General features: G+C 43.4%; 1 protein-coding gene across 1 annotated transcript in view; it reads right to left on the bottom strand.

The window, feature by feature from the left end:
* ATP10A (ATPase phospholipid transporting 10A (putative)) overlaps positions 1-15315 on the bottom strand; it is a gene marked incomplete at its 3' end in the record, with an annotated part of 92619 nt that extends 77304 nt beyond the window's left edge. Inside the window, exon 1 of the mRNA XM_080914448.1 lies at positions 15272-15315. The remainder of the gene's footprint in view (positions 1-15271) is intronic.
* Between the last annotated feature and the right edge of the window lie 848 nt (positions 15316-16163).

Below are 16163 nucleotides of genomic sequence, written 5' to 3'. Positions count from 1 at the left end.
ATAGATGATAGATAGGTAGGTAGGTAGATAGATAGATAGATAGATAGATAGATAGATAGATAGATAGATAGATAGGTAGGTAGGTAGGTAGGTAGATAGATAGGTAGATAGACAGACAGACAGACAGATAGATAATGGGAAACAGTGGCTACTTCAAGGTAAAGTCAAAAAGTTCTGTGCAGTGTCCTGGCAGTGCTCAAGCAGACATGAAGCCCCTTGGCTTCTTTGAAAACAGGCAAACAGGTCAAGTTTCTCAGTCCAAGAAGAGGGCCGACTGAACTATTTAAAGAGCACAATTATGAATGCTAATATGACACTGAACACCCAGGATAAATGACTATTTTCAAAGAAATACACCAGCCCAGGAGAGCAAAATGATACCTGAGTCCAGATTGGAATACAAACTCTGTGAGTCTTAAAACACTCCTCGATGATGCTCATTTCTAAGGTGGTCATTCTTTGGATAGTAAGGATTTTTCTATCCTTACTAGGTTCTTGGAATCCTGGAGGACTTGGCCAGCACCTCATTTGGATACCCAAATCCATGTGACCTGTGAGTTTACCTGCACACCGTCTCCTCACTTCTGTTTTGCTTTCTTGATCACCTGACCTGTGGGAGCACTTACATGTAAACTAGAAAGTTTTCTGTCTTTTCCCTTGAGAAAATTTTCCATTAAACTACAATATCTTTCTTACTTCTCTTCCTCCCAACCTCAACACTTCTCTTGCACTTTGTGCTTGGGGTATGACACATGGCCTTACATATGTAGATCATTAAATACAACTGATATCTCCAGGAGGCACTCTAGGAGCATCTGGTGATGGTGGTGGTTCCTTGTTAACTTTATTGTGAGGTGAGTAGCGAGTATTTTCCTTAAACAGTTTAAATGTTCACACCATCTGATACTCATCTTCATGCTATAACTTGAGTGAGGGTCTATATTACTTTTTTTGTTGTGACCAAATAGCTGAGAAGAAACAGCTAACAGAAGGAGGGATTTTTTTTAATCCACAAAAAGGATACAGCCATTATTGTGGGGAAAGGATCTAAAGTGTAAGATGTGTGAGGTGGTTGGCACATCATGTCTACAGTCTAGGTGCAGAGGGAGAGAAAACAGGAAGTGGCACTAAATTATAACCATCCAAGGCCTGCCCCACAGTAGCCCACATTCCACTGTGAGGTTCTATCTAGTAAAAGTACCAAAACAAGAACTATCAGCTGATGACCAGGTCTTCAAGTAGGCAAACCTATTGAGCACATTTCATATTCAAACCATTTAACTCACTATTATATTAAGCCATTCTCTCTCTCTCTCTCTCTCTCTCTCTCTCTCTCTCTCTCTCTCTCTCTCTCTCTCTCTCTTTCTCTCTCTCTCTCTCTCTCTCTCACTCTGTTTTTTCATGTCAACACCTCACTCATCTGACCAAACAGGGTATCTGATCAGTTCCACCATTGTCCTGGAAATAGGGAAGAACTTTCCTGATAATTTACTGAGGCATCCCCTCTCTCTGGGTAAGAGAAGCCTCAAGGCTATGCCCTTGAGACTCAGACATGTGATGAGTGAGCTTCGACATTGTTTGCTTTGGAATACTTGTGAGTCACACTGGTTTCAGTGTCTGATGCAAAAAAAAAAAAAAAAAAAAAATTTTTTTCTCGTCTTTTAAACAACTCTGGTAATAGAACCCTTTGGGTGGGACCAGACAGGCTTGCTGCTGTTCCTCCCTAAAAGCATTCCTTCCAATTGGCTCCAGCCAACACCACTCTGGGTGCTACCTTCTCTCCACAATCAAGAATTAGATATTATGAAAGCAAACTCTTACCCACAACAACCAAAGGCTTTTTAAAAAATACCACCAGAGCAACTTTTCTGGGTAATGTACTTATTGCAAATGTCCTAAATCATGACAAGCTGTACACTTAACATCACTCAAAGTCTACAAAGAAACCCTGCCATATCTTGATGGGTGCACACTTGAATAAAAGGCTTGTAACATATGAGTTGAAATGTGCTATTAATATGCAGTTCCTTCTGATCCCACCTGTTGAATGACAAGACATTTCTGTAAAGTCCCATGTAGGGCCAAGGAAAATGATATATGGTCTTACTCTTGTTCACTCCTTAAAATATACACTGTGGTTTACTGGGGATGTGGCTGAATATAACTGGGACTGGGGATGCAATTTCCTCAGAGTACACAGTATCCTAAGTTTGATCCCTAATACTGTAGGAAAACAAATGCTCCTTGGGGTGAGGGGAAGGATGGAGTTTTTGTTGGGTTTTGTTTTTTGTTTTGCTTTTGGTTTTGTTTGCTTGTTTGTTCTAAGTCCTTGTACAGCTTCCAGGGCTTTGGAACTGACTAGGACCATGAGGGAGTGGAGAGAGCCAGACGGAGAGCAAAGCTTGTTTCGTTCCCTGCTAGACAAACAACAGCACCCTGGAAGCTCAGTGTGTTTGCCATATGGAGTTGAACAAGGGAGGCAGGGCTATTGCACACAGCTGCAGAACAAGAAGGTAGACTTATTACATACAAGAGAAATAAAGAAGCAAGGTTAGTATATACAGAAGGCTCAAGGCAGCTGGGTTATTACATAAAGGTAGGTCACAAAGGCAGGGTTATTACATGAAGAAAAGCAAGGAGGCACAGTTGTGACACACAGCTGGATCAAGAAGGTAGGTTTAGCTAGTCTCCGTAGGATCAGTCTCTGCAGAGGAGCAGTTTGTATTCCCTAAATACAGTAGAGGGGAAAAGCAACAGTGTACGCATTCCGCATGCACTACAATATTCACACGTGGACAAGAAGGAAAAGTGTTGCTGGTGTCCTCTGAGTTTCACCCCCAGAAAGAAGGTATTGCCATGTCCTTCATGGGTCTGAGGCTCTGAGGTCCCGGACATGGCTGTACCAAGTCAACAACACACAGTCACTCGGGACTGCACTCAGGTTTCTTCTCTCCCTATATAGGTCCAGCACTGTAACTGTTGCACTTACCTCTCAGTTTTCAGTCCTTCCTATCAGAAGCACTTTCACCACTTCTAAGTGCTCACTGTTCTCTGCACTTCTGTAACTATTCTTGTGCGTCTTGACTCCTCTAGGTGTGAGTTCTATTGTCTGACTCCATACTCTCCCGAAGTGGCCAGATGCCACAAGTCAAAAGTTATGGTTCTTTTTTATCAGACTCAGGCTCTGTCTGCTTTCTAACATGATACCAGGTTCTTTCCAAGGCAAGGTGAAGGGGTGTCTAAAGAACGGACAGCTAGAGCTTCCTGTAGGTCTTTCTGGAAGATTTTGTCATGGAAGCAAAGAAAATGAGCCCAGGGTTAGCGAGGTAGGTACCCTTCCTTGTACCTTTCCCCGTAGAGGTCCCCTAACCTCTGCAGGCTCAGCTTCTCAGGACTGATATCAGAGCTGCCCTCCATGTGTGTCCATGGGACTAGTGCTGCCCACACACCTGTATGAAGTCAAGGTCTCTCCCAGAAACCTGGACACATGGCACCCTGGGTGGGCAGTGGAAGATGGAGAACAGTTCGTCCAAACTTCCATTTTCCCAATGCCCTTCGTTCCTCCAGATCAGAACTACATGTTAAAGGATATGTTAAAGGACTTGATCACAAGGGTCCTCCCGCCCTCCCTTCCGCCTTATGAGAAGTCTGACCACCAGGAAGGCAAATAAATGGTCTTTCTCACACACAAAGAGGAGCAACCTGCATCCATAATGAAGCTGCTTCCTGAGGCTTGCTGAAGCCCCTCGCTGAAAGCACCCCCTCCCAGCCTACCCCAGCCCACCCCAGCCCACCCCAGCCCACCCCAACCGATGCCACAATGCAGAATCAGACATCGTAAAAATCAACCTCTTTTTAGCCAAAAAAAAAAAAAAAAAAAAAAAAGAGGCTCTCTAAAAATGCCACCAGAGCAACATGTCCTGATAATTTATTTACAGCAAATGTCCTAAATCACGGCAGGCTACACAATTATGATCACTCTGGGATCGTAAATAAACAGGGTATGTCTTGGTGGATGCAGGCACTGGAGGAAAAGGGTTGTTACATATAAAATTTAAAAGTGTTACTAGGATGCAATTTCTTCTGATGCTACTTGTAGGGTGACAAGACACCTCTGTCATTTAAGCTTGGAGTTCACCTCCCAGCTTTCTTCAGAAAAGTAAGAGGGCTGGCAGCCCCTAAAGAAATTGCCCCCATCAATTATTTTCAGAGAATAAGCAATGGTATTAGAATTCACAGCAAACTGCCATCCTCTAAAACTGAAAGCCATGATCAGAGAACCCCAAGATGACTGTGTTGTCCCTATTGTGTTCCTGTGAGCTGTGCTATCCTCTCTCCAAATTTGAAGAAACTGACAGGCAAAGAAGATTAATATAACACCCAGCTGGGAGTCACTGAATGCCCCCCAATTAGTTAACACGCATCTTGTAATTGTAGGTTGTCCGACTGGAAAGAATGCTGAGAAATGCATGATGCTAAGCTGCTGTTCTTGCCTATAACTTTACAAATTACATTTCCCTTTCCGTAGAGAATGTACTTTACAAGTGGTTAGGTATCAGTCTCTTACATCACCCCTCGGGCACTTAAATAGAAGCCAGTTGTGATGGTACCCACCTGTAATTGTAACTCTCAAGTGATTGAGGCTGAAGGATTAACTCAAAGCCATTCATCATAGATGGTATGTCATAGATCTAGTGGTGACCCTGTGTGTATCCACAACTCTGACTAGAATCTGGAGGGCTCCACTGGGTGACTATGATATTTTTGTACATACATAAATGCCTTAAAGACGAGTCACCAGGGGGGACTATAATCCTCCATGGGCATTGTGGGACATAGCCTCTGCTAATGGATCAATCTATAGGTGACCCTCACAGTTAGAAGGGCATACGCAGGTTGCTACAGCCACAGATATATTGGACTGGTGTGCTCTAACTGAATGCTGTTTCATCTGGGACTGGCTGGCCAGGCAGAGGGATAGTTTGTGGCAGGAGGAACCTAAATTCTTAATGAACAGATTTCCTTCTTCCTACATCTCGAGAAACATGCTTTCATTTTTTTATGTTTTAGATTTGAAATTATTAATAACTGTCAATATACATGTGTGGGTACAATGTGTCATGCTGATGTATATGCACAGTCAAGACAAGCTATGGAACATATCAACCATCACACATCTTTGTATGTTTACAGAAAGAGACATTAAAATCAACTCAGCAATCTTGAAATAGACATTAAGTATAGTCACCCAACCATACTGTGCAACATAGAATCAAACTTATTCATTCAATGTCTTAGACCTTGGATACTTTGAAAAACAGCTAGATATTGTCAAATTTTTAATCATATTTATGTAGTGTGTGTGTGAGAGAGAGACAAAGTGTGGGTGTGGGTGTATGTGTGTATTCCCTAAATTTTAACTTGTGTGTGTGTGTGTGTGAGAAAGAGAGAGAGAGAGAGAGAGAGAGAGAGAGAGAGAGAGAGAGAGAGAGAGAGAGAGAGAGAGTTTGCAATTGTTAGTTTACCATGTTGTTCTTCCTGGAATTGAACTACAGTCCTCAGTCTTGCAGGCAAGCACCTAAACCCTCTGGACCATCTAGACAGCACCGAAGCCATCTGTTCTCCTCCCTCCCTCCAGTACATGGCCAGCCCATTCTGCCTGTCCCTGTACAGGCTTCTTTGTGTGTGTTCTACATTCATACTAGGTACTTTAAACAAAACATCAAAAAGGTTTTGAGTGTCCGCACAATTCTAGAAGAGGAAATTTGATCAGGTTTCGTGAGATATGTTACAGTCAAAGCAAAAGTATGCTGAGAGCATCGAATGAAATTTCCCTTATGCTATGTACATGGGGCATACAAATATACAAATGACAATGACATTCGTGTTTTAAACTTGTGTCCTAGCCGAAGACAATTCATTGTGTATACATTAACATCCAAGTCAGAAAAATAAAAATCTGAAAAATGTTGGTCTTACAAATTTCAGAGAAGGAATCATCAGCCAATCTAGATAATCAATGTCTGTTTGTAGTTAGATCCTCTCATACATTTCTAGATTCTTCTGCATTACAGCACACTTTAGGTTTTGTTTATTTGCTTGCTTGCTTCAGAAAAGGTTTCACAAAATACAATTCTCTGGACTCCTTGTTCCACTGACCAGGTTTGGAGAAGCCCTTACTAGCCCTGTGGGGGTTGCAAGCTCTAGATCTCCACACAATTTTCAAAGAGTCTGTTGACCTCAACTCAAGTTCCTCCTTCCCTTCTCTCCCACTTTACAAGTTTGTACTGTTATTTTTTATTTTAAATTACTATTTTAAAGACTCTCTCACAGAGTTGACACATCTTCAGTCTGGTCTAGCACCGGACTCTTCAGCACTGGACAATTGGGAGTAGTCCCACAGGCTCTACTAAGGTATAGTGTCTTGGGCAGATAACCCCAAGCAAGTTTCTTTACATGAGTACTTGACACCCGTAACACATATCAACTGTCTTCCGGTGGGAAATGAGAACTTAAGGTACCCCTTCTGAACTGCACAACACAGCCAAGCACCACTTTCACCCTGAGCACTGGTTCTGTTTGGTCACACTCTACAATGACATCCGTCAAACTATAAGTTTGTCACCCAGAAAGATCACCCTCTGTTACATCAGGCTTCGATGAAGAATGAGATGACACTTTGCTGTGGTGTACTTGGCCTTTGTAAAAATGCAACCTCTACAAAGACTGTTGGACCTCAAAAGGGGGAAGCTAGATTCTTAACAGGACAGGGGAAGCCCTCACTAGCTGCCTTCCTCTTGTTACTGATTACAAATAACCTGCTGGCAAAGCTTGCCTGTGCCACCCACAGTGGGTAGGCTTGGCAACAAAAATCCAGCATAGTGGGAAAAAAATGAACCCTAAAGCCAACAACAAAAAAAAAAAAAATTCTGGTCTCTCTCTGGGGTAAAATGTACACTGGAAGTACCTGGAACAACGTGTCCCTCCTGCTTGAGGGCCTGAATCCCAGGAAGGGCCAGACCCAGATCAATCCCATCTCCTGCCGTGTAGAAAGAGGCAGCACATTTGGTCAGCCCTCTTCTACCTCTGGCCAGAAATCTGGAGGGTCCTCCAAGACCCTTAAAGATAGCTGTTTAGATCATCTGTTCTAGAAAGAAAAAGAAAGCGCCTATGAATGACATATCACCGGAACATATTGAAAGGTATGAAGAGTTAGGGAATCCGATGGCCTTCCAACGCCGGTCTGGACAGTTTACCAAATGGCCGGGGCACACCAGAACAAATGGGAACTTCAAATCACCAGCAAAAAAAAAAAAAAAAAAAAAAAAACACGAGCCCTTTTGTTCTGCCTGTGAAGTGCTAGATTGCTATCTGACACAACAGCTTCCAGGTTCCTAAGGCCAGAGAACACAGTCTGTGTGGGGACACACAGCCCAGCCCCCAAGACATCCTGACAGCTTGCCAAATCCCCACTCTTAGATCTGACATGCCCCCTCAGATCCACAAGCCAGAAAGAATAACCCCACCTGGAGGCCCCATCTGGACCAGCAGGTTCACCCCTTCACGTTAAGCGTTTCCCTCCTTCAGAGAAGGAGGGCTGAGGAAATCTTAGGTAGCCAGCAACTTGAGATGAACCACAAAAGTTAAAATAATAAATAAACAAAACTTTTGTTTAAAACAAGAACCAAACAAAACATTCAACTAATCGACATCAACACAGTCCGTAAAGAAATAAAAGTAAAAACACTGGGAAGGCGTGGCCCAGGACCAGCAGTGTGGGTGGGTCTGATCCAGACCAACTGGATGGGTGGATTCATAAACAAACTCTAAGTGCTAGACCATAGCTGCTCACCTTCCGGCCCTCTCCCAACACTTAAGTCAACCACCGGAAGGTCAGCAACAGTTCTTCATGTTCAGGGCTCCATGCTCAGCCTTGCTGCTCGTATTCCAGCCAGTATTACGGGTTTACCTAACGACGCACTTAGTGCAGTTTTAAATCAGAACACTCAATCAATACATCACCTTCAATCCATTTTAGAGTTTTTGTTTGTTTTTTCTTCCTTCCTTCCTTTCTTTCTTTCTTTACTTATTTGTTTGTTTGTTTGTTTGTTTATTTATTTATTTATCTTGTCAGTAAGACACTGCGCTCTGTGAGGCCTGGCTAGAACAAATGAGAACAGTCACAGTCAAAAAGAACAAACAAAAACCAAAGTGAAATAAAGGTGCAACAATTACATTCCTGTGCAAAACCTTTTAAAAGAAAAATATTTAAATGTATGCAAAAACAGCACTGACAATGAAAAGGCTGGAAGAGCAAGACTGTAGTAGTGGGTCCTGTGCTTCTGTAAATGCCTCAGGCTTCTGACGCTCTGGACACATGAGCACTTTCTGTTTACTCAAACTTCCAACAACTTTACACCCAGACAACTCTTCCTCCCTTTAAGGCCTCAGTCTCTCTCTCTCTCTCTCTCTCTCTCTCTCTCTCTCTCTGTGTGTGTGTGTGTGTGTGTGTGTGTGTGTGTGTGTGTGTGTGTGTGTGTGTGTCTGTCTGTCTGTCTCTATGTCTGGTTCTCTCTCTGTCTCTATCTCTCTCTGTCTCTATCTCTGTGTCTCTCTCTGCCTCTCTCTCTGTGTCTCTGTCTCTCTTTCTCTCTCATTCTCTCCTCCTTCCCTGTCTCCACTTTTTCAACTTCTTATATAAATTATGGAGTGCACTATGATGGGATATGTGTGCCCCGCGGAATGACAGGATCAAGCGAATTAGCATATCCTTCACATTAACAGTAGTAATGGGTTCTTTCTCCCTAACAGAATTTATCATCATCTCCAACTCCCTCAGTCCTCAGTTTCTGTTAACCTTCCGACAACGTCCTGCAGCTATGAGCTCCACTGTTTTAGATCCCATATGTGCAGAGAATATACAAGTAGGAAGTGGTATTTCTGTGTCTGAGTTATTTCACTTAGCACCTTCTCCTCTGGACCGTCCTTGCCTGTTGCTGCAAAAAAAAAAAAAAAAAAAAAAAAACGGGTACCCTAATATCGAGGTGCTGTAGATCTGTCTTCCACACACTGACGTGCATGGTTTGGACAAAGTGGGATAACTGGGTCACATAATTCTATCTGATTTTTTAAACCCAAAGGAGACATAATCTTTGTGCATCCTTAATAGATATGTCTTCCTCTTACTTAGGACATTTTACTCTTTCCAGAATTATCCCACTATTAGAATGTGTGCTAACCAGAGTGAGCATCATTGTATGCCTTTGAGGGATGGCCATGGTGTTCTTTAGGACTAATTTGCATTACCACCAACAGTGTGTGCAAATTCTACACACACACCCCGTGTGGCAGTGGGACCTAAGGTCACAGAAGTTGTGCTTACAAATGAGAGCATTCCTGAAATCACTTGAATAATTAGTGGGAAAGTGAGTTACCTGTGCTACCCAACTGGGCATACATAGTGACCTTGGACTTGATGAGTCTGCACTGGATGAAAGGAAATGAATGGAAACGTGTCCCAATTGAAATAACTGACCTTAAAAGAGATAACTGTTAGGTGCCTCCGGGGAGACGGGAGTTCACGCAGAGTCTTCATGAAAGTATGAATTAATCCACACTGTGCTCTGTACATTATGGGATTTAATGCATGTCTCTAATGAGCAGGCCATTCAGCCAACAGCAACCCATGCCCCAGGTGAGCCGACTGCAAGGCAGAAACCAGAGTCCCAGTACACAGAGGTTATTTCTCTCCTTAAACCCTGGCATGAGATGTCATGAGCTGCACAACCCACTGGGTTTGGACTACGCATCCTCAAGTGCAAAACAGGTAATGAACTAGTACAGTGTCGGTACGACAGGCAATAAAGCTGGGTATATATCGTGCGACATATAAAAGTTTGTGAATCTCTAAGACACACAAAACCATTTCTGCTCATCGCCCAGGAAGCAATACCAGCACCTGAGCACCTGTTTATCAGACCTAAATTTACCTGTGGGGTTCCTCGTCCAATCTGGTGGGGGAAGAACTGCTTCTTCAGAAAACATACCTTTCTGTTCTCTGCAGCTCCAGAAAACCTACCTTTCTGGTCACTGCACCTGCTCTGGCCTGTTCTCCCTACATTCCACACAATAGGGTAGCAGTGGTGTCGTGGCCCCAATACTTAGTTCTGACCCCAACTTCGTTGGCTAATGGGATGGCACAAAAATCAATCCAGGTTATTAAGTAGCTGGTTGCCAGCACTGGACGGAAGGCTGGATACTTCCTGGTAGTCTAAAGCCAAGGGTCTCATCAGCATTCTTATGAACAAAGAAGACATGTGTTTCGCATGACTGGGTTCAACAAGGTTCAACAGCAAACACAAAACTGCCCTTGTTCATTTGGTAGGCTTGGTAAAAACTACTTTCCTATATTAAGTTAGCAAGATGTTGCTTAAGCTAGAATTACTTGGGACCTTTCCATCTGGATACTTCCTTCTTGGAGAACAGTACAAAAACTGCAAAATGCACTGTGGAAATGACATAGCCCATCATCCAAAGTTCTTGGGGTTACTTCATGCTACAGGGAGAATACTGCTGGGCTGTGCCCCTGAGCTGCTGTTTGAATCCCTAGAGGAACTCTTCTGTATATGCCACTGGCCTTTCTTACTGCTATACCAGATTTCGAAAAAATTAGTAGCTAATTCATTCCAATGTATTGTCTACAGTTCTTTAGGCAAGAATCCCAACAAATGAGCAAATTCAAGAACCCAGTAGAGATTTGAAGGCCCAGGCAGAGGTTTCTCATAGTCTCTCTCTCTCTCTCTCTCTCTCTCTCTCTCTCTCTCTCTCTCTCTCTCTCTCTGTGTGTGTGTGTGTGTGTGTGTGTGTCTCCCTTCCTCCTCCTCCCTCCCTCCCTCTCTGTCTTTCTCTCTGTCTCTGTCTCCCTCCCTCTCCCTCCCTCTGTCTCTCTCCCTCCCTTCCCCTCTCTCTCCCTCCCTCCCCCTCTCTCCCCCTCCCTCCCTGTCTCTCTCTCCCCACTCTTTCTCTCCCTCCATCCCCCCCCCCCCGTCTCTCTCTTTTTTTTCTCTCTCTCTCTGTCTGTCTCCCTGCCCCCATGTTCTATAGGACACCTCTATTCCTTAATGTGCACCCCATTTTCAAAACCAGCAACAGTGCCAGGTCTCTGCTTGAACTGGCTTCTTACTGCCTTTCTCTTCTGTGCTTTAAGGACCATTGTGACCACACTGTCCTAATCATGTCATCCAAAACAGCCTCCCTACAGATGATTATCACATTAATGCCTTCCTTCTCTCTGCCATGCAAACCAATAGACTCACGGCCTCTAAAGATCTGAATGTATACATCTTAAAGGCCTCTAATTTGCCTAAAATGTAACATCAGCAGAATTTACCTAAATCTATAATGTCCACTCGAGGAGACATGGCTGATGCCTATTGGAGGGTACTGTTAACACAGTTTCCCAGAACCCAATTTTAACCTGATGTTACTCCATATTGCATTAGCTATTATTATAAATCTTCTAGGGATAATTTAATAGGCACAGATGCAATGTCAGCATGAAGACTTGAATACCTGAAGTTGAAATCAGGGTCCTTTAAACAAACCTTGCAGATATCAAGAAGCAGGTGTCTTAGAAGAAAAATGCTGACTCCAAGTTATAAAAACGAAGACCAGATCATTTTCCTTCTCAAATTCATTTATGTGTGGAGATTACTGAACATTTCACAGTCTGCTCAAACAAGACCCTACATTTATTTTAACAAGAAAGACACATTCCTGGTGTGACCACTCATATCTATAATCCTAGCACTTAGGAGGTGAAGAAGGCGGGTCTTGAACTTAAGACCAGTCTGATCTACACTGCAAGTTCCAGACCCACCTAAACTTCATAATGGAACAAAGTCCAGAAAAGAAATGGGAAAGTAAATGATAGGAGGAGAGCAGACCTGTAAGCTCTACAGTCCCCTTAAATTTGGAGAGATGGGGACTGGGAACTAGAAGAAATTATGGCAGGTGCATTTCCTAATTGTGAAACAGTTTCCCCAATCTACTTATTCTAACTGTAACAAGAAGCCCGTTACAAACAGCATATAGAAGAAACTGCCTCATGGTGGAACATAACTTAATTTTTTTAAGGAAAAGAATGTGTAGAGTTTTATATATATATATATATCATCTTAACTGTCACACGTGCCAAACACACTAGTAGTCTGAGAAGATGACCCCTCTGGCTGAAATTTTCTCCCATGCACAGTTCTTCAACCTGCAAATGACAGTTACCCAAAGCCTTCATGCATATCAAGTGTTCTCTAGTCCCGAGGCTCATTCTCATCGTAATATTCGCTTATGTCACTGTGGCAAGCAGCTGCAAGGATTGTTTCAGCACAACACACAGCTGTCCTCCAGCTGAGCTCAGTTCCCAGGTGGGAAGACAGTCCACATCAGTGACCGCTATGGGTTATTACATCACCGCTCTCGCCCACTAGGTTACCAGCTGGAATCCTTACTCGAATTACATGCCAAATATTGTGCCACTTTGGGGGAAATCTGCAAAGCTTTCCTATGGAAGGTTGAGCCTTACCTCAGTACTCGACAGATTTTCCGAGGCTTGGAAAGGGTCCTGAAATTAACTGTGAGGACATGGAACACTTCAGTAAACAGTAAAACACTAATAGAAAATAAAAGACCATAAGGCCCTTGTTAACCAACCATGGAAAGAGGGCACTTGATGGCTGAAGTGTCCTCTGTGTTCTGCAGAGGTTTCCAGGCTGCATGTTGAAAACAGAGAGGAATGAGAAAATGTCAACGAAGTGTAGGGAGGTGAAGGGTCCAGAACATATCAGGTGGAGGAGAGCCAGAGAGATGGGTCTGGGAGAGAGCTCATGCCCAGGAGGTGAAGCATCAGAGAGACTTGGTGTGGGCGGGGGAATGGGAAATGTGCTTTTGGTTCTTATTTTTCTCAGGAATGTATTTCCTTTTAAAACCAAAGAAATAATTCACATGACATGTCAAAGATTAACTGAAGAAATCCATGCGCCTCATCAGGAAGTTGCTATGAAAGAATGTGTGTGTGTGTGTGTGTGTGTGTGTGTGTGTGTGTGTGTGTACGCACATGATAAAGCCCATTTAAAATAATCCATAAATTATATTTGTGCTTTGTAGTTTGATTCATTTTCTTCTTGGGAAAACTCCAAAGTCCTTCACATTCCATATGTGCAGCTTGGGCCTGTGAATAGGCTTCCATGGAAGGAAAGCTGGCCAGGAGGGGCCTCCACATATTCCTTCTGTAATCATCGGAATGACACCATGTAACTGAAGCTTCCTACCAAAAGTCCCCAAATGCAGGACCAATGAGATGAGAGAGAGAGAGAGAGAGAGAGAGAGAGAGAGAGAGAGAGAGAGAGAGAGAGGAAGGCTGACCAGATGACCAGATGCCCTCCTTCCCCGTGGCTCTTCCCAGTTTCACTACACTACAGCTACCCAGGTGGTAGTATCAGGGCTGATCATCCAAAGGGAAATTGAGCTCCTTCACCAAGGCAAGCCGTCAATTACCCACGCTGAGGAATACAAACACTGCAGCCTGACAAACTGTCTGAGCAGAAGAAATGAATCCCAAGGTTGTTTCTTCCTTTTTAATAACACCAAAAATATTGGCGTTTATTTTGGAGACATGCCTTCAAAGTCAGCATTATCTAGAGCGGTTAGCATCTGCCAAGCCCGAGGTTCAATTCCCAGGACACACAAATAGAAAAATCTGGTCATCAGATGAGAGAAGACTGCTAACCGTTCCCTTATCCCCCTCTATGGTCCACTGCAATGTGAGGAAGGAGATGGTAACAGAGAAGGAAAAGAATCCTAAAGGATCTTCCACACCCCAAGTCTTCTTGTGTGATCTGCTGCCAGATAACCAAATAATCTGAATCCGAGTCACTGTTGTCCATAGCACAGCTGTTGTAAGAAACAATAGAGCTGCTGAGGATAGCTTCCACAGGAGAAAGCCCCAAGCTCAGAGAAGCTTCCTACCTCCAGAAGAACTTGTCTGCAATGCTCAGCATGTGCACTGTGCTCCGTCTGAGGACAGGCATGGACTGATGCTTACATCGGTCTCGCGTCATTTCTTTAAATCTGAGATGTTCTAAGAAAGGAGTCTTGTTTACTTCTTTCCTAAACATAGTGCTGCCTTAGTGGTCTGGATACACAGACTGTTGATGGATGCTGACCAAAGCAAACGGTAGCCTAACAAAGCTCAAATCGTGTGTCCAGTAGCGTTTGCCCCATCAGTGCCTTTAATAGCCACAAAACCAATAATATGTGATTGTACCCAGTGGAATACAGAGTAGGCAGTTCTGACCACAGGAACAAACAAGGGATAACCTGATTCTGAATCTCTTCAAGACCAGTGGTAAGCATCCAAGTCAGGGAGATGAGAGTGTGTGAAAACACAGTAAACCGAGAGCTAACTGGAAGTTACCCTGCATCCTCTCTGCTACCTACAGGTTCACATGTGACTGAGCCCCAATCTAATCTCGCTATAACCGAGTTGCTTGTGTTTACTTATTTATCCACAGCAGGCAGGAATGGGGTGCTATCCAGACCTCTGTCACTTGAACCACACTCACAAGCCCAGTAAGCTGTGCTTTTAAAACTCTTGTTATTACATTTTATTTATTGATAAGGGGACAAGGACACGGATGTGGCACAATGAGCATGCAGAGGCCAGAGTACAAATTGCAGAAGTAAATTCTCTCCATCGAGTGTCCCAAGGATTTCGTTCTGGTCATCAGGTGTGGTGACAAATATCTTTACACCGAGCTGCAAGCTGTACCTGTTAAAGGGGTCTGGAATTCTATCATCAGGTAGAGATTCCAGCCTTCCACTCTGCCTAGAGGATGCCCTTAGCAAGACTCTGTGTCACAGTATTTATTCAAGCCCATAAATGCTTGTAAGTTATCTTTACAGCAGGAGGAGCATGTCAATCATAACTGATTGACAGGTAGACAAGCTCAAGGAAGGTACCCTGTCCAAATCCAGAAGACTCTCAGGTAGAAGGGGGACATTCTAGTGTACACTGGCCTAGAAAACATACGGGAAACCCTGAGACAGAAGCAATCTTTTCTTACAGACAGGGACTTGCCACCAAGAATAATGAATTACTCACAGCAAAACACACAGCTGGAAGGAAGAAGACAGAACTAAGAAAAAAATACCCGAGGTAAAGATGAAGGAAAGGCGTAAATGAGCATCATGAGGCATGCTGAGAAAGCTCTAATACCTGCCGGTATGGAGACTCCACACTTGAGTGACTCCTCTGGCTTTTCACAGTGGCTCCCTCTGACCCAGCAGAAAATAAGCATCCCTTAGAGATGGCGCATATGCTACTATTTTTACTTATTTCTTTATTTAGAGCCAGTCTCACTACGCTTGCTGGCCTGGGACTTCTGCTATTTTTAAAGTGTTTGTGGCAGGACTATATGCAGAAAGTAATGTGAAAACTTTTAAGAAAAGAGATTTTTAAAAGGACTTATGAGATGATGGGAAGACACCATCTCTCTGTACATGTGGTACTTGACCTGACATCCCAGCATGCCCATAACAGCCTAACCCATGCAGCCTCCCAGGGCTTCCATAGCCCTACCTGTCATGCCAGGCTAGACTTTCCCTGCGTTCCTTAATGGAAGTACTGAGACAGCACAGAATGCCCTCATGCCGGAGGAAACTTAGACATGCTACTAGAAGCTATAGGCAGGCTGAGCGCTATAGTCCTAGTGGATACAATGCCTCAAATGAGATCCTACAGACTCATTCAGCACTTGCTTTAATCGCCTAATTCAATAGTTATCCCCTCTGAAATGGATCTCATCATAATTAAGAAGGTACAATGCTCACTGTGGGGAAGAAAAATAGTTCACAGTCATACCTAGTTGTGAACTCTAATAGCATGGCAAGCTATGTCCGTGGGTGTAAGAATGGAAGGAATTTTGGGGTAAAACTCTTCTTCCTTATTAAATTTAATGCCCTCCCTACAAGAGGAAACACATACCTGGTACTGTAAATCTGGTCAATAACACATGCTTTTGGGGTTCATAGGTCAATGAATGAACCTACTACTATTATTTAGCTAAATGGAATTAGTATTAAACTGTTCCCTACGTCATATCCCTTCA

The sequence above is a fragment of the Micromys minutus genome (genome assembly GCF_963924665.1).
Source record: "Micromys minutus genome assembly, chromosome: 3".
Taxonomy (NCBI): Eukaryota; Metazoa; Chordata; class Mammalia; order Rodentia; family Muridae; genus Micromys; species Micromys minutus.
The sequence above is the reverse complement of the archived record's forward strand: the minus strand, read 5'-3'. Positions and strand labels throughout refer to the sequence as shown.